General features: G+C 45.2%; 2 protein-coding genes across 2 annotated transcripts in view; one reads left to right on the top strand and one right to left on the bottom strand.

Annotated features, from left to right (window-relative positions):
• The window catches only part of LOC124037512 (unconventional myosin-IXAa-like), a 342,685-nt gene extending 324,588 nt beyond the window's left edge, over positions 1 to 18,097 (bottom strand). Inside the window, exon 1 of the mRNA XM_046352288.1 lies at positions 17,831 to 18,097. The gene's annotated coding sequence lies outside the window, so the exon portion shown is untranslated. The remainder of the gene's footprint in view (positions 1 to 17,830) is intronic.
• Positions 1 to 19,666, top strand: part of LOC124037387 (dynein heavy chain-like) — a 79,395-nt gene that overhangs the window by 19,894 nt on the left and 39,835 nt on the right. The window lies entirely within an intron of this gene.

Genomic DNA, 19,666 nt, shown 5'->3' with positions numbered 1-19,666 from the left:
ATGACTGGCGGACTAAAGGATGACTGGTATAAATGACTGGGGAACTAAAGGATGACTGGGGAACTAAAGGATGACTGGGGAACTAAAGGATGACTGGTGAACTAAAGGATGACTGGTGAAATAAAGGATGACTGGTGAACTAAAGGATGACTGGTATAAATGACTGGTGAACTAAAGGATGACTGGTATAAATGACTGGTGAACTAAAGGATGACTGGTATAAATGACTGGTGAACTAAAGGATGACTGGTATAAATGACTGGTGAACTAAAGGATGACTGGTATAAATGACTGGTGAACTAAAGGATGACTGGCGGACTAAAGGATGACTGGGGAACTAAAGGATGACTGGTATAAATGACTGGTGAACTAAAGGATGACTGGTGAACTAAAGGATGACTGGTGAAATAAAGGATGACTGATATAAATGACTGGTGAACTAAAGGATGACTGGTATAAATGACTGGTGAACTAAAGGATGACTGGCGGACTAAAGGATGACTGGGGAACTAAAGGATGACTGGTATAAATGACTGGTGAACTAAAGGATGACTGGCGGACTAAAGGATGACTGGCGGACTAAAGGATGACTGGGGAACTAAAGGATGACTGGGGAACTAAAGGATGACTGGGGAACTAAAGGATGACTGGGGAACTAAAGGATGACTGGGGAACTAAAGGATGACTGGTGAACTAAAGGATGACTGGTATAAATGACTGGTGAACTAAAGGATGACTGGTATAAATGACTGGTGAACTAAAGGATGACTGGTATAAATGACTGGTGAACTAAAGGATGACTGGTATAAATGACTGGTGAACTAAAGGATGACTGGTATAAATGACTGGTGAACTAAAGGATGACTGGTATAAATGACTGGTGAACTAAAGGATGACTGGTATAAATGACTGGTGAACTAAAGGATGACTGGTATAAATGACTGGTGAACTAAAGGATGACTGGCGGACTAAAGGATGACTGGGGAACTAAAGGATGACTGGTGAACTAAAGGATGACTGGTGAACTAAAGGATGACTGGTATAAATGACTGGGGAACTAAAGGATGACTGGTGAACTAAAGGATGACTGGTGAACTAAAGGATGACTGGTATAAATGACTGGTGAACTAAAGGATGACTGGTCTCTGTCTCCCGTGCGTGTCTCTGTCTATGTTAGAGTGTCTCTGTCTCCCGTGCGTGTCTCTGTCTATGTTAGCGTGTCTCTGTCTCCCGTGCATGTCTCTGTCTATGTTAGCGTGTCTCTGTCTCCCGTGCATGTCTCTGTCTATGTTAGCGTGTCTCTGTCTCCCGTGCGTGTCTCTGTCTCCCGTGCGTGTCTCTGTCTCCCGTGCGTGTCTCTGTCTCCCGTGCGTGTCTCTGTCTCCCGTGCGTGTCTCTGTCTATGTTAGCGTGTCTTTGTCTATGTTAGCGTGTCTCTGTCTATGTTAGCGTGTCTCTGTCTATGTTAGCGTGTCTCTGTCTCCCGTGCGTGTCTCTGTCTATGTTAGCGTGTCTCTGTCTATGTTAGCGTGTCTCTGTCTCCCGTGCGTGTCTCTGTCCATGTTAGCGTGTCTCTGTCTATGTTAGCGTGTCTCTGTCTATGTTAGCGTGTCTCTGTCTATGTTAGCGTGTCTCTGTCTCCCGTGCGTGTCTCTGTCTATGTTAGCGTGTCTCTGTCTATGTTAGCGTGTCTCTGTCTATGTTAGCGTGTCTCTGTCTATGTTAGCGTGTCTCTGTCTATGTTAGCATGTCTCTGTCTCCCGTGCGTGTCTCTGTCTATGTTAGCGTGTCTGTCTATGTTAGCGTGTCTCTGTCTCCCGTGCGTGTCTCTGTCTATGTTAGCGTGTCTGTCTCCCGTGCGTGTCTCTGTCTATGTTAGCGTGTCTCTGTCTCCCGTGCGTGTCTCTGTCTATGTTAGCGTGTCTCTGTCTCCCGTGCATGTCTCGGTCTATGTTAGTGTGTCTCTGTCTCCCGTGCGTGTCTCTGTCTATGTTAGCGTGTCTCTGTCTCCCGTGCGTGTCTCTGTCTATGTTAGCGTGTCTCTGTCTCCCGTGCGTGTCTCTGTCTCCCGTGCGTGTCTCTGTCTCCCGTGCGTGTCTCTGTCTCCCGTGCGTGTCTCTGTCTATGTTAGCGTGTCTCTGTCTCCCGTGCGTGTCTCTGTCTCCCGTGCGTGTCTCTGTCTATGTTAGCGTGTCTCTGTCTCCCGTGCGTGTCTCTGTCTCCCGTGCGTGTCTCTGTCTATGTTAGCGTGTCTCTGTCTATGTTAGCGTGTCTCTGTCTCCCGTGCGTGTCTCTGTCTCCCGTGCGTGTCTCTGTCTCCCGTGCGTGTCTCTGTCTCCCGTGCGTGTCTCTGTCTCCCGTGCGTGTCTCTGTCTATGTTAGCGTGTCTCTGTCTCCCGTGCGTGTCTCTGTCTCCCGTGCGTGTCTCTGTCTATGTTAGCATGTCTCTGTCTCCCATGCATGTCTCGGTCTATGTTAGTGTGTCTCTGTCTATGTTAGCGTGTCTCTGTCTCCCGTGCGTGTCTCTGTCTATGTTAGCATGTCTCTGTCTCCCGTGCGTGTCTCTGTCTATGTTAGCGTGTCTCTGTCTATGTTAGCGTGTCTCTGTCTCCCATGCGTGTCTCTGTCTCCCGTGCGTGCCTCTGTCTATGTTAGCGTGTCTCTGTCTATGTTAGCGTGTCTCTGTCTCCCGTGCATGTCTCGGTCTATGTTAGTGTGTCTCTGTCTCCCGTGCGTGTCTCTGTCTATGTTAGCGTGTCTCTGTCTCCCGTGCGTGTCTCTGTCTATGTTAGCGTGTCTCTGTCTCCCGTGCGTGTCTCTGTCTATGTTAGCGTGTCTCTGTCTCCCGTGCGTGTCTCTGTCTCCCGTGCGTGTCTCTGTCTCCCGTGCGTGTCTCTGTCTCCCGTGCGTGTCTCTGTCTCCCGTGCGTGTCTCTGTCTCCCGTGCATGTCTCTGTCTCCCGTGCATGTCTCTGTCTATGTTAGCGTGTCTCTGTCTCCCGTGCGTGTCTCTGTCTATGTTAGCGTGTCTCTGTCTCCCGTGCGTGTCTCTGTCTCCCGTGCGTGTCTCTGTCTATGTTAGCGTGTCTCTGTCTATGTTAGCGTGTCTCTGTCTCCCATGCGTGTCTCTGTCTCCCGTGCGTGTCTCTGTCTCCCGTGCGTGTCTCTGTCTCCCGTGCGTGCCTCTGTCTATGTTAGCGTGTCTCTGTCTATGTTAGCGTGTCTCTGTCTCCCGTGCATGTCTCGGTCTATGTTAGTGTGTCTCTGTCTCCCGTGCGTGTCTCTGTCTATGTTAGCGTGTCTCTGTCTCCCGTGCGTGTCTCTGTCTATGTTAGCGTGTCTCTGTCTCCCGTGCGTGTCTCTGTCTATGTTAGCGTGTCTCTGTCTCCCGTGCGTGTCTCTGTCTCCCGTGCGTGTCTCTGTCTCCCGTGCGTGTCTCTGTCTCCCGTGCGTGTCTCTGTCTCCCGTGCGTGTCTCTGTCTCCCGTGCATGTCTCTGTCTCCCGTGCGTGTCTCTGTCTCCCGTGCGTGTCTCTGTCTATGTTAGCGTGTCTCTGTCTCCCGTGCGTGTCTCTGTCTCCCGTGCGTGTCTCTGTCTATGTTAGCGTGTCTCTGTCTATGTTAGCGTGTCTCTGTCTCCCATGCGTGTCTCTGTCTCCCGTGCGTGTCTCTGTCTCCCGTGCGTGTCTCTGTCTCCCGTGCGTGTCTCTGTCTCCCGTGCATGTCTCTGTCTATGTTAGCGTGTCTCTGTCTCCCGTGCGTGTCTCTGTCTATGTTAGCGTGTCTCTGTCTCCCGTGCGTGTCTCTGTCTATGTTAGCGTGTCTCTGTCTCCCGTGCGTGTCTCTGTCTCCCGTGCGTGTCTCTGTCTATGTTAGCATGTCTCTGTCTCCCGTGCATGTCTCGGTCTATGTTAGTGTGTCTCTGTCTATGTTAGCGTGTCTCTGTCTCCCGTGCGTGTCTCTGTCTATGTTAGCATGTCTCTGTCTCCCGTGCGTGTCTCTGTCTATGTTAGCGTGTCTCTGTCTATGTTAGCGTGTCTCTGTCTCCCATGCGTGTCTCTGTCTCCCGTGCGTGTCTCTGTCTCCCGTGCGTGCCTCTGTCTATGTTAGCGTGTCTCTGTCTATGTTAGCGTGTCTCTGTCTCCCATGCGTGTCTCTGTCTCCCGTGCGTGCCTCTGTCTATGTTAGCGTGTCTCTGTCTATGTTAGCGTGTCTCTGTCTCCCGTGCGTGCCTCTGTCTATGTTAGCGTGTCTCTGTCTATGTTAGCGTGTGTGTGTGTTCTTGCATACAGGGGCCAGGGCAGAAGGGCAACACTCAGAGCTTCTCAGTCTCATCAACGCCAGCAGTCCCCTGTAGATTTTATCTGTGGCAGTCTCGTCTCTAGCTGAGCCCAGCATGGCCAGACTCTGATTGACAGTTGATTAGAGAGAGGGGTGGGGGGGGGGTGAGACTGAGGGAGAGAGAGAGAGAAGAGCAGCTGCTGTGAGATGAAAACAATCACTGTGTTACTGTGGCTGTAAGTGGATTTGGTGGGTTTTGCTGGAGGGAGGGGAGGGAGGTGTCCATAGTTCATTGGGGATTGGGCTTGTGTATGGATAGACAGTGGTTTTGTTGCAGTGTGTGTGTGTGTGTGTGCGCACTCACTTGCTCGCTTGCATGCATGCATGAATGGTCATGAAATATTGTCAGCCGGTAACTGTCATGCAAATGAATGCCGGTCTCATGGTAATTGACCGGTAATTAACATAAGCACATTTATCCTATACAAGCTGCCTTTGGAATATCTACATAAAAATGTATAATAAATCAATTTAATATACACCATCACAATAAACCCATTATTTGTTTTAGGTAGGTCTGGGGTGGTAGGTTGCCTAGTGGTTAGAGCAGGTAGCCTCGTGGTTAGAAGAGCAGGTAGCCTCGTGGTTAGAGCAGGTAGCCTCGTGGTTAGAAGAGCAGGTAGCCTCGTGGTTAGAAGAGCAGGTAGCCTCGTGGTTAGAAGAGCAGGTAGCCTCGTGGTTAGAGCAGGTAGCCTCGTGGTTAGAGCAGGTAGCCTCGTGGTTAGAGCAGGTAGCCTCGTGGTTAGAGCAGGTAGCCTCGTGGTTAGAAGAGCAGGTAGCCTCGTGGTTAGAAGAGCAGTTAGCCTCGTGGTTAGAGCAGGTAGCCTCGTGGTTAGAGCAGGTAGCCTCGTGGTTAGAGTGTTGGGCTAGTAATTGGAAGGCTGCTGGTTCAAATCCCTGAGCTTGACAAGGTAAACATCTGTTGTTCTGAGCAAGGCAGTTAATAACAGATTGTTAAATCAGACTACAATTGAACTTGGCTGAATAAAATAGAAAGTATATTTTTACATTCCCGAGCGAGTGTGCATGTTGAGTGAAATATAAACACCTATAATGGCTGAATAATGTGACTAATATTGATGATAAAATACATAAATAAATGAATAAATGCTCTGTTCCTAACCTCAGGCTGCACACACTGTTCTCTCATCAAGTGATCATATTCTCACCCATCAGACTATTCTCAATTTAATCTTGTATTTACTAATAAGTGCAATTAGTTTAGAGTTAGATTTATCAAATGGGCAGGAACAGGGGGCCGGGGGGAAAAGACATGTCACGTTGCGCTCGAACAGCAAATAGAGGCTGTGGGATGCTACTCCGGTTTTACAGAGGAGCAATGTAGTAGCAGGAGAATGATGGAATAAATATAGTAGCATTAGACAGATGGAATAAATATAGTAGCAGGAGAATGATGGAATAAATATAGTAGCAGTAGAAAGATGGAATAAATATAGTAGCAGTAGAAAGATGGAATAAATATAGTAGCAGTAGAAAGATGGAATAAATGTAGTAGCAGTAGAAAGATGGAATAAATATAGTAGCAGTAGACAGATGGAATAAATATAGTAGCAGTAGACTGATGGAATAAATATAGTAGCGTTAGACAGATGGAATAAATATAGTAGCAGTAGACAGATGGAATAAATATAGTAGCAGTAGACAGATGGAATAAATATAGTAGCAGTAGACAGATGGAATAAATATAGTAGCAGTAGACAGCTATGCTAGTTTACCATTAAAAAGGAAGCTATGCTAGTTTACCATTAGAAAAGGAAGCTATGCTAGTTTACCATTAAAAAGGAAACTGCTAGTTTACCATTAAAAAAGGAAACTGCTAGTTTACCATTAAAAAGGAAACTGCTAGTTTACCATTAAAAAGGAAGCTATGCTAGTTTACAATTAAAAAGGAAGCTATGCTAGTTTACCATTAAAAAGGAAACTGCTAGTTTACCATTAAAAAGGAAGCTATGCTAGTTTACAATTAGAAAATGAAGCTATGCTAGTTTACCATTAGAAAAGGAAACTGCTAGTTTACCATTAAAAAAGGAAACTCCTAGTTTACCATTAAAAATGAAGCTATGCTAGTTTACCATTAGAAAAGGAAGCTATGCTAGTTTACCATTATCATATATTCAGCCGTCTTTTCATTCTTCCTTTTACATTGAATGGCTAGGCTAACGTCTTGCTGTTAGCACTACTTTAGCTCCCATTGCAGTCAACGGCAGACTCGGGATTCAGGACTGTTATTGTGTGTCACAATGGCCATTAAGCCCTATTGACTTTCGCCACATCCTCTGAGTCTCCTCCTGCCATTGTCCCTGCGTGTTTCAGCTGCCGTTCAACCAAGCAAGCTGGGATTTGGCTTCTAGCTACGCTAAGCCGCCGACCTACAGCCCAAACAGAATCAAAGTGATCTTCCTGAGTGGGTAAACATCAACAACAGGAGTTCATGTGGGCTGGATACAGAAGGCTGTTTCTATAGACCTCCACGCCAGAGCTAGCTATAGGGGTACGCTTCGTATTGGGGTGGCAGGTAGCCTCGTGGTTAGAGCGTTGGGCCTGTAACCAAAAGGTTGCTGGATCGAATCCCAGAGCTGACAAGGTCAAAAAAACAAGTCGTTCTGAACAAGGCAGTTAACCCATTGTTCCCTGGTAGGCCGTCATTGTAAATAAGAATGTGTTCTTAACTGACTTGCCTAGTTAAATAAATGTTACATATAAAAATGTATGCCCCCAAGTCATAGTGTTATGTACCCCAGGTATTAACAGTACTGCCTGTCAGTGTTCTCTATACTATGTTCCCGTGGGTATGTCTATACTATGTTCCCGTGGGTATGTCTATACTATGTACCCGTGGGTATGTCTATACTATGTTCCCGTGGGTATGTCTATACTATGTACCCGTGGGTATGTCTATACTATGTACCTATGGGTATGTCTATACTATGTATGTCTATACTATGTTCCCGTGGGTATGTCTGTACTATGTTCCCGTGGGTATGTCTATACTATGTACCTGTGGGTATGTCTATACTATGTATGTCTATACTATGTACCCGTGGGTATGTCTATACTATGTTCCCGTGGGTATGTCTATACTATGTACCCGTGGGTATGTCTATACTATGTACCCGTGGGTATGTCTATACTATGTATGTCTATACTATGTACCTGTGGGTATGTCTATACTATGTTCCCGTGGGTATGTCTATACTATGTATGTCTATACTATGTACCTGTGGGTATGTCTATACTATGTACCCGTGGGTATGTCTATACTATGTACCCGTGGGTATGTCTATACTATGTTCCCGTGGGTATGTCTATACTATGTACCCGTGGGTATGTCTATACTATGTATGTCTATACTATGTATGTCTATACTATGTACCTGTGGGTATGTCTATACTATGTATGTCTATACTATGTATGTCTATACTATGTACCCGTGGGTATGTCTATACTATGTATGTCTATACTATGTTCCCGTGGGTATGTCTATACTATGTACCCGTGGGTATGTCTATACTATGTACCTGTGGGTATGTCTATACTATGTATGTCTATACTATGTACCTGTGGGTATGTCTATACTATGTATGTCTATACTATGTATGTCTATACTATGTACCCGTGGGTATGTCTATACTATGTACCTGTGGGTATGTCTATACTATGTATGTCTATACTATGTACCCGTGGGTATGTCTATACTATGTACCCGTGGGTATGTCTATACTATGTACCCGTGGGTATGTCTATACTATGTACCTGTGGGTATGTCTATACTATGTATGTCTATACTATGTACCTGTGGGTATGTCTATACTATGTATGTCTATACTATGTACCTGTGGGTATGTCTATACTATGTACCCGTGGGTATGTCTATACTATGTTCCCGTGGGTATGTCTATACTATGTACCCGTGGGTATGTCTATACTATGTACCTGTGGGTATGTCTATACTATGTATGTCTATACTATGTACCTGTGGGTATGTCTATACTATGTACCTGTGAGTATGTATATACTATGTACCTGTGGGTATGTCTATACTATGTATGTCTATACTATGTACCTGTGGGTATGTCTATACTATGTATGTCTATACTATGTACCTGTGGGTATGTCTATACTATGTACCCGTGGGTATGTCTATACTATGTACCCGTGGGTATGTCTATACTATGTACCCGTGGGTATGTCTATACTATGTACCTGTGGGTATGTCTATACTATGTATGTCTATACTATGTACCTGTGGGTATGTCTATACTATGTACCTGTGAGTATGTATATACTATGTACCTGTGGGTATGTCTATACTATGTATGTCTATACTATGTACCTGTGGGTATGTCTATACTATGTATGTCTATACTATGTACCTGTGGGTATGTCTATACTATGTACCCGTGGGTATGTCTATACTATGTACCCGTGGGTATGTCTATACTATGTACCCGTGGGTATGTCTATACTATGTACCCGTGGGTATGTCTATACTATGTACCCGTGGGTATGTCTATACTATGTATGTCTATACTATGTACCTGTGGGTATGTCTATACTATGTACCCATGGGTATGTCTATACTATGTACCCGTGGGTATGTCTATACCATGTTCCCGTGGGTATGTCTATACCATGTTCCCGTGGGTATGTCTATACTATGTATGTCTATACTATGTTCCCGTGGGTATGTCTATACTATGTATGTCTATACTATGTACCCGTGGGTATGTCTATACTATGTTCCCGTGGGTATGTCTATACTATGTACCCGTGGGTATGTCTATACTATGTACCCGTGGGTATGTCTATACCATGTTCCCGTGGGTATGTCTATACTATGTACCTATGGGTATGTCTATACTATGTATGTCTATACTATGTTCCCGTGGGTATGTCTATACTATGTACCCGTGGGTATGTCTATACTATGTACCTGTGGGTATGTCTATACTATATACCCGTGGGTATGTCTATACTATGTATGTCTATACTATGTACCCGTGGGTATGTCTATACTATGTTCCCGTGGGTATGTCTATACTATGTTCCCGTGGGTATATCTATACTATGTACCCATGGGTATGTCTATACTATGTACCCGTGGGTATGTCTATACTATGTATGTCTATACTATGTATGTCTATACTATGTATGTCTATACTATGTATGTCTATACTATGTACCCGTGGGTATGTCTATACTATGTATGTCTATACTATGTATGTCTATACTATGTATGTCTATACTATGTATGTCTATACTATGTACCCGTGGGTATGTCTATACTATGTTCCCGTGGGTATGTCTATACTATGTATGTCTATACTATGTATGTCTATACTATGTTCCCGTGGGTATGTCTATACTATGTATGTCTATACTATGTTCCCGTGGGTATGTCTATACTATGTATGTCTATACTATGTACCCGTGGGTATGTCTATACTATGTACCCGTGGGTATGTCTATACTATGTACCCGTGGGTATGTCTATACTATGTACCCGTGGGTATGTCTATACTATGTACCTGTGGGTATGTCTATACTATGTACCCGTGGGTATGTCTATACTATGTACCCGTGGGTATGTCTGTGTTTCTGATCATGGACTGGCTCCTAAAGGAGAGTCCACTGACATGGTTCTTTATATTTGTTGTTCTCTCTAGGTGTCTGCCTGTCCACATCTCTTTGTTCTCTCTAGGTGTCTGCCTGTCCACATCTCTTTGTTCTCTCTAGGTGTCTGCCTGTCCACATCTCTTTGTTCTCTCTAGGTGTCTGCCTGTCCACATCTCTTTGTTCTCTCTAGGTGTCTGCCTGTCCACATCTCTTTGTTCTCTCTAGGTGTCTGCCTGTCCACATCTCTTTGTTCTCTCTCGTTCCATCTATAGGCAGCAGATAGAGTGCTGCCAGTGGGCATTGCCATGTTCTAACACAGCTGCGCCAGGGGGAGTGTCCACTGCCCTCTTCCCCAGCTGCTGGCTGATGTCACAGAGAGGAGAACACGTAGCAAGACAGACACATGTTAGCATTGGCTCTCAATCTCTGTGACAACATGGTTCTATCCCCACAGAGATGGAGACTGTTGAACAACATCACAGAGTGGGGACATTGTTGCGTAACAATACCTACCTACTGTAAAGGAAGAATCTTCTTGCAACCATAATACTTAGGTTCAAGTAGATAAATGGATACATAAATAGTATGACATAAGACATAAAGAGACTCACTTGAAGGCCTAGCTTTGAGCAGCAGACAGACAAGAAACAAATGCCCCAATAAGATTCAGGCCATGTTGGAATCAAACAAAATGCTGATATCACACTAACAATCTGTGCCAGTGACACATTGTCCTTTGAAAAGCGCTCACTGAACGGGGAGATGAATTTAATATCTTTGGACAGATATGGTGGGAATCAGTCAGATTAGTTTATTTTTCTTTAAACATTCCTTTAATTCCTCTTTGACTGTTAAATGCACCATGGGCTATTACAGCAAAAATAAACACGGTTTCATACATTCAATAAATAGCTTAGACGGATGCAGGCTTCATCTAATTCCTTTTCCCATATGTTTTCTAACCATATTAAGCTAAAATGTCATACAGTGCTTGGACCAAATGTTGGGCCAATTTGGGAAAAAAGGCCTCTTTGAAAATGCCTCTTTGAAAATGCTTACATGGCACGGGCAGTTTGGCACATCACGATGTGACAAATCTCCTAGACCGTTGTGACTTATCACATGAGTAAGTGTTTCGTAGAGCGCACACAAAGGCCAGTAGATTACTAGAAGAGAACGGACACCACCTCCACTGGGTTATCACTAGAACAGAATGGACACCATCTCAACGGGGTTATCACTAAAACAGAATGGACACCACCTCCACTGGGTTATCACTAGAACAGAACAGACACCACCACCTCCACTGGGTTATCACTAGAACAGAACAGACACCACCACCTCCACTGGGTTATCACTAGAACAGAATGGACACCACCTCCACTGGGTTATCACTAGAACAGAATGGACACCACCACCTCCACTGGGTTATCACTAGAACAGAATGGACACCACCACCTCCACTGGGTTATCACTAGAACAGAATGGACACCACCACCTCCACTGGGTTATCACTAGAACAGAATGGACACCACCTCCACTGGGTTATCGCTAGAACAGAATGGACACCACCTCCACTGGGTTATCACTAGAACAGAATGGACACCACCTCCACTGGGTTATCACTAGAACAGAATGGACACCACCACCTCCACTGGGTTATCACTAGAACAGAATGGACACCACCACCTCCACTGGGTTATCACTAGAACAGAATGGACACCACCACCTCCACTGGGTTATCACTAGAACAGAATGGACACCACCACCTCCACTGGGTTATCACTAGAACAGAATGGACACCACCTCCACTGGGTTATCACTAGAACAGAATAGACACCACCTCCACTGGGTTATCACTAGAACAGAATGGACACCACCTCCACTGGGTTATCACTAGAACAGAATGGACACCACCTCCACTGGGTTATCACTAGAACAGAATGGACACCACCACCTCCACTGGGTTATCACTAGAACAGAATGGACACCACCACCTCCACTGGGTTATCACTAGAACAGAATGGACACCACCTCAACGGGGTTATCACTAAAACAGAATGGACACCACCTCAACGGGGTTATCACTAAAACAGAATGGACACCACCTCAACGGGGTTATCACTAGAACAGAATGGACACCACCTCCACTGGGTTATCACTAGAACAGAATGGACACCACCTCCACTGGGTTATCACTAGAACAGAATGGACACCACCTCCACTGGGTTATCACTAGAACAGAATGGACACCACCTCCACTGGGTTATCACTAGAACAGAATGGACACCACCACCTCCACTGGGTTATCACTAGAACAGAATGGACACCACCTCCACTGGGTTATCACTAGAACAGAATGGACACCACCACCTCCACTGGGTTATCACTAGAACAGAATGGACACCACCTCCACTGGGTTATCACTAGAACAGAATGGACACCACCACCTCCACTGGGTTATCACTAGAACAGAATGGACACCACCTCCACTGGGTTATCACTAGAACAGAATGGACACCACCAACCCCAACGGGGTTATCACTAGAACAGAATGGACACCACCACCTCCACTGGGTTATCACTAGAACAGAATGGACACCACCACCTCCACTGGGTTATCACTAGAACAGAATGGACACCACCACCTCCACTGGGTTATCACTAGAACAGAATGGACACCACCACCTCCACTGGGTTATCACTAGAACAGAATGGACACCACCTCAACGGGGTTATCACTAAAACAGAATGGACACCACCTCAACGGGGTTATCACTAAAACAGAATGGACACCACCTCCACTGGGTTATCACTAGAACAGAATGGACACCACCACCTCCACTGGGTTATCACTAGAACAGAATGGACACCACCTCCACTGGGTTATCACTAGAACAGAATGGACACCACCACCTCCACTGGGTTATCACTAGAACAGAATGGACACCACCTCCACTGGGTTATCACTAGAACAGAATGGACACCACCAACCCCAACGGGGTTATCACTAGAACAGAATGGACACCACCACCTCCACTGGGTTATCACTAGAACAGAATGGACACCACCACCTCCACTGGGTTATCACTAGAACAGAATGGACACCACCACCTCCACTGGGTTATCACTAGAACAGAATGGACACCACCACCTCCACTGGGTTATCACTAGAACAGAATGGACACCACCTCAACGGGGTTATCACTAAAACAGAATGGACACCACCTCAACGGGGTTATCACTAAAACAGAATGGACACCACCACCTCCACTGGGTTATCACTAGAACAGAATGGACACCACCACCTCCACTGGGTTATCACTAGAACAGAATGGACACCACCTCCACTGGGTTATCACTAGAACAGAATGGACACCACCACCTCCACTGGGTTATCACTAGAACAGAATGGACACCACCACCTCCACTGGGTTATCACTAGAACAGAATGGACACCACCTCCACTGGGTTATCACTAGAACAGAATGGACACCACCTCCACTGGGTTATCACTAGAACAGAATGGACACCACCTCCACTGGGTTATCACTAGAACAGAATGGACACCACCTCCACTGGGTTATCACTAGAACAGAATGGACACCACCTCCACTGGGTTATCACTAGAACAGAATGGACACCACCTCCACTGGGTTATCACTAGAACAGAATGGACACCACCTCCACTGGGTTATCACTAGAACAGAATGGACACCACCTCCACTGGGTTATCACTAGAACAGAATGGACACCACCTCCACTGGGTTATCACTAGAACAGAATGGACACCACCAACCCCAACGGGGTTATCACTAGAACAGAATGGACACCACCAACCCCAACGGGGTTATCACTAGAACAGAATGGACACCACCACCTCCACTGGGTTATCACTAGAACAGAATGGACACCACCACCTCCACTGGGTTATCACTAGAACAGAATGGACACCACCACCTCCACTGGGTTATCACTAGAACAGAATGGACACCACCACCTCCACTGGGTTATCACTAGAACAGAATGGACACCACCACCTCCACTGGGTTATCACTAGAACAGAATGGACACCACCACCTCCACTGGGTTATCACTAGAACAGAATGGACACCACCTCCACTGGGTTATCACTAGAACAGAATGGACACCACCAACCCCAACGGGGTTATCACTAGAACAGAATGGACACCACCAACCCCAACGGGGTTATCACTAGAACAGAATGGACACCACCACCTCCACTGGGTTATCACTAGAACAGAATGGACACCACCAACCCCAACGGGGTTATCACTAGAACAGAATGGACACCACCTCCACTGGGTTATCACTAGAACAGAATGGACACCACCTCCACTGGGTTATCACTAGAACAGAATGGACACCACCTCCACTGGGTTATCACTAGAACAGAATGGACACCACCACCTCCACTGGGTTATCACTAGAACAGAATGGACACCACCTCCACTGGGTTATCACTAGAACAGAATGGACACCACCTCCACTGGGTTATCACTAGAACAGAATGGACACCACCAACCCCAACGGGGTTATCACTAGAACAGAATGGACACCACCAACCCCAACGGGGTTATCACTAGAACAGAATGGACACCACCACCTCCACTGGGTTATCACTAGAACAGAATGGACACCACCTCCACTGGGTTATCACTAGAACAGAATGGACACCACCTCCACTGGGTTATCACTAGAACAGAATGGACACCACCACCTCCACTGGGTTATCACTAGAACAGAATGGACACCACCACCTCCACTGGGTTATCACTAGAACAGAATGGACACCACCACCTCCACTGGGTTATCACTAGAACAGAATGGACACCACCACCTCCACTGGGTTATCACTAGAACAGAATGGACACCACCTCCACTGGGTTATCACTAGAACAGAATGGACACCACCTCCACTGGGTTATCACTAGAACAGAATGGACACCACCTCCACTTGGTTATCACTAGAACAGAATGGACACCACCTCCACTGGGTTATCACTAGAACAGAATGGACACCACCTCCACTGGGTTATCACTAGAACAGAATGGACACCACCTCCACTGGGTTATCACTAGAACAGAATGGACACCACCACCTCCACTGGGTTATCACTAGAACAGAATGGACACCACCTCCACTGGGTTATCACTAGAACAGAATGGACACCAACTCCACTGGGTTATCACTAGAACAGAATGGACACCACCACCTCCACTGGGTTATCACTAGAACAGAATGGACACCACCTCCACTGGGTTATCACTAGAACAGAATGGACACCACCTCCACTGGGTTATCACTAGAACAGAATGGACACCACCACCTCCACTGGGTTATCACTAGAACAGAATGGACACCACCACCTCCACTGGGTTATCACTAGAACAGAATGGACACCACCACCTCCACTGGGTTATCACTAGAACAGAATGGACACCACCACCTCCACTGGGTTATCACTAGAACAGAATGGACACCACCTCCACTGGGTTATCACTAGAACAGAATGGACACCACCACCTCCACTGGGTTATCACTAGAACAGAATGGACACCACCTCCACTGGGTTATCACTAGAACAGAATGGACACCACCTCCACTGGGTTATCACTAGAACAGAATGGACACCACCTCCACTGGGTTATCACTAGAACAGAATGGACACCACCACCTCCACTGGGTTATCACTAGAACAGAATGGACACCACCTCCACTGGGTTATCACTAGAACAGAATGGACACCACCTCCACTGGGTTATCACTAGAACAGAATGGACACCACCTCCACTGGGTTATCACTAGAACAGAATGGACACCACCACCTCCACTGGGTTATCACTAGAACAGAATGGACACCACCACCTCCACTGGGTTATCACTAGAACAGAATGGACACCACCACCTCCACTGGGTTATCACTAGAACAGAATGGACACCACCACCTCCACTGGGTTATCACTAGAACAGAATGGACACCACCACCTCCACTGGGTTATCACTAGAACAGAATGGACACCACCTCCACTGGGTTATCACTAGAACAGAATGGACACCACCACCTCCACTGGGTTATCACTAGAACAGAATGGACACCACCTCCACTGGGTTATCACTAGAACAGAACGGACACCACCTCCACTGGGTTATCACTAGAACAGAACGGACACCACCTCCACTGGGTTATCACTAGAACAGAATGGACACCACCTCCACTGGGTTATCACTAGAACAGAACGGACACCACCTCCACTGGGTTATCACTAGAACAGAACGGACACCACCTCCACTGGGTTATCACTAGAACAGAATGGACACCACCACCTCCACTGGGTTATCACTAGAACAGAATGGACACCACCACCTCCACTGGGTTATCACTAGAACAGAATGGACACCACCTCCACTGGGTTATCACTAGAACAGAATGGACACCACCTCAACGGGGTTAAGGGTCTTTACATTTGATTTCAATCACTTTTTGACATATAATGCAAAACGTGTCATACTGGCTGTATTTCTGCCTGTTTGAACGACAAAATAGCTCAGCTTCACATGAAAACATAAAACAACGTCGGGAATCGATAGATCATCACTTGTGAACTGAACTCTCGCCATAAACGCCTAGCTGTAAATGGATACCGTTGGATGTAAACTTTATACTGAGGAGATATCACCTCTCAGCGCCATAATGGCTTCAGCCCATCTGCCCTGCTGAGAAGAATGACATCACTGTGGTATTTCAAGAGGAATGCCCAAGGCCCATAGCGACTGTTGCTCAATGTCTGCAGTTAATAGTTGGAGGGGTGGGTGGGTCTCTATGCCTATGGCTTCTCCCACTATAGGACATTGAGTGGCCTATGAGGTAGGAGTGAGGCACCATGTTCCCTGTTGAAAGGTAAGCCAAGTTTGGAGCTCTCATCTTCTGCAGTGCTTAAGACATGGGTTGGGAGGGTTCAGTTCAATTAAATTCAGGTTTGTGTCAAAAGATGTTCAACTACCCCGTGTGCTTTGTAGAGTCCATGAAAATGTTTTTTTTTTTTAATCTGAAAAGAAAATGGCATGAATGGCTAAAATAAATATATTATACCGTTAACGTAGATAAATAATGAATATATTGTTGCTCTGACGCAACAGCAACGAATCGTCACTGAATAAGTCCCGTTGACCAGCGGCACATAACGCAGTGGCTCTAGGTGTACACCAACGCCTGTCAAAGTGTCATTACTTTTCATTGAGTGCTCCACCCCCCCCCCTGCGACATGGAATAGTACTAGTCTGCATACAAAGTAACTCAACCAAATGTGTCACGTTGTGATAAACTGTAGGATCCTTACTGTATTGGTAGCCTACGTTTGATAGGTTGGGGGGGTCAACAATACTACCCAGCAGTTCGGGAAATATATGTTGAATTTGCACTGTGTTTGAGAAAACAACATCATTTACATGATCAAAGGCAACGGGGTGAGAATGATGCTTCTTCGAGCCTTTTAGGGTGACTGAGCTAGTGGTTCTCCACCGCGTAACCACACGTAAAGAAAGCCTGAATGTTGTCGTCTACTCGAGGCTATATGTGTCACATGTTATTTCCGACATAACAGCCCAACAAACGTCTCTGTGCTGCAGCTGAATGGACACGATAGTTGTGCCATTCAACGTACGTTATGCAGCAGCTTGCATTAGACTTAATGACAATATACAGTGGCTTTGCACCATGGGGCAGTTGGGTAGATTTGATGTTTGTGTCGTGAACAAAAAGCTCCCGCCCTCGTCATAAGACTGTATAAAATATGTCCTTGTGTGTAAGTGTGAGGGACGTTATGGCTCACCTCTACTGTTGCTTGAATTCACTCTTCTCTGCACTCCGTCTGCTTACAAATGCTGCACTCAAAAACTCATACCAATTCCATTTCCACGAATGAAAAGATCACTGTCTTCAAAACGGCAACCCTTGGTTGGCTTCTTCAATAGAAATCTTATTCACTCCAGGTTTTATCTACAGTAGCTCAAGATAATCACCATTTCTTTCATATTTTTTTTGTTTGTCACAATATTGCATATGGAGCTCCGTGTCACGTCTCTCGCTGATGCTTGGATTTGTCTTCTGTCAAATCGGTGTAAACTGCTGAGCAGGCGCATTACGCTCTCTAGTTAGTAGGGAAGCCTACACTTCGGTGAGAGAGAGAGTTGTGATGGCAATGGGCGGCAACGAGGGAGGGATCTCCAGAAAAATAGAACCTGGGTATTACTCTACTGTAGGCCTACCTGGAAATGATCAGAAATGAAGACAATTAAGAGCAGGCTTTCTGCGTTGTCTGTAGTCTATAGTATCCCAGGCATGAGATATGCTAGAGATATGTATCCCAGGCATGAGATATGCTAGAGATATGTATCCCAGGCATGAGATATGCTAGAGATATATGATCCAGATCACGACCCAGAGATGAATGGTCCTGTTTTATCCTGGTTTTATTCATCCAAACACAACTAGTCGCTAATGTTCCCCATTCAAAAAACAGGCTATGCAAATGTACCTATGAACACATAGGGTCGTTTTCATCGGGACACAGTGTAGCAAAACGCGTTGCAGTGGAAAATAAAAACGAGCAATTTGTTATTGGACACATTCAGGTAGTTCCTCCCTGTTTCAAGCCATTTTCTTCCGTTTGGTGTAATGAAGACGACCCATGCCAGATCTGCCCTCGGGGTGATAAGTGTTTCTAACGTGAGGCACATCCACTAATTACAGCTGCTCTCTCTGGCTCGCTTTAGCTCCAGGCTCATCCTGGTTCACCGTGTCTTATAAATCAAGACATAAGCTATATATCTAATGGTCAGCACCATCTCAACGCGCAGCCACTCTACTACAGTACGTTTCAATTAACTAGCTAACTGACAATATGATGGAGCAAATATCTATTATTAACACTGGTTTGGTGTGGAATCTATTTTCAGTTCCTGCGGGGAAGGCTTCATTGTGATAGTGCGATTCAGAGAAAATTCGGGAAATTATGTTGACAGTACTATAGTGTTATTTTAAGGATTGTGATGATGGATATGACTTTGGTTATTTGTGGTGGACAATAACGAGGTGTAGTGGTAGCAGTAGTTGTAGTTATAATAATAGTAGTAGTAGTAGTAGATATAGTAATAGGTGTAGTAGTTATAATATTAGTAGTATTATTTATAGTAGTAGTAGTAGTTATACTATTAGTAGTATTATTTATAGTAGTAGTAGTAGTTATAATATTAGTAGTAGTAGTAGGTATAGTAATAGTAGTTATATTAGTAGTAGGTATAGTAATAGTAGTAGTAGTAGTTATAGTAATAGTAGTAGTAGTAGTTATTATACTTGTAGTAGGTATAGTAATAGTGGTAGTAGTTATAGTAATAGTAGTTATAATATTAGTAGTAGTAGTTATAGTAATATTAGTAGTAGTTATAGTAATAGTAGTAGTTATAGTAATAGTGGTAGTTATAGTAATAGTAGTAGTTCTAGTAATAGTAGTAGTAGTTATAATAATAGGAGTAGTAGTAGTAGTTATTATACTAGTAGTAGGTATAGTAATAGTGGTAGTAGTTATAGTAATCGTAGTTATAATAGTAGGAGTAGTAGTTATAGTAATAGTAGTAGTAGTTATAATAGTAGGAGTAGTAGTAGTAGT

The sequence above is a fragment of the Oncorhynchus gorbuscha genome, linkage group LG06, assembly GCF_021184085.1.
Source record: "Oncorhynchus gorbuscha isolate QuinsamMale2020 ecotype Even-year linkage group LG06, OgorEven_v1.0, whole genome shotgun sequence".
Classification (NCBI taxonomy): Eukaryota; Metazoa; Chordata; class Actinopteri; order Salmoniformes; family Salmonidae; genus Oncorhynchus; species Oncorhynchus gorbuscha.
Note: the sequence above shows the minus strand (reverse complement) of the source record. Positions and strands in the feature narration are given on the sequence as shown.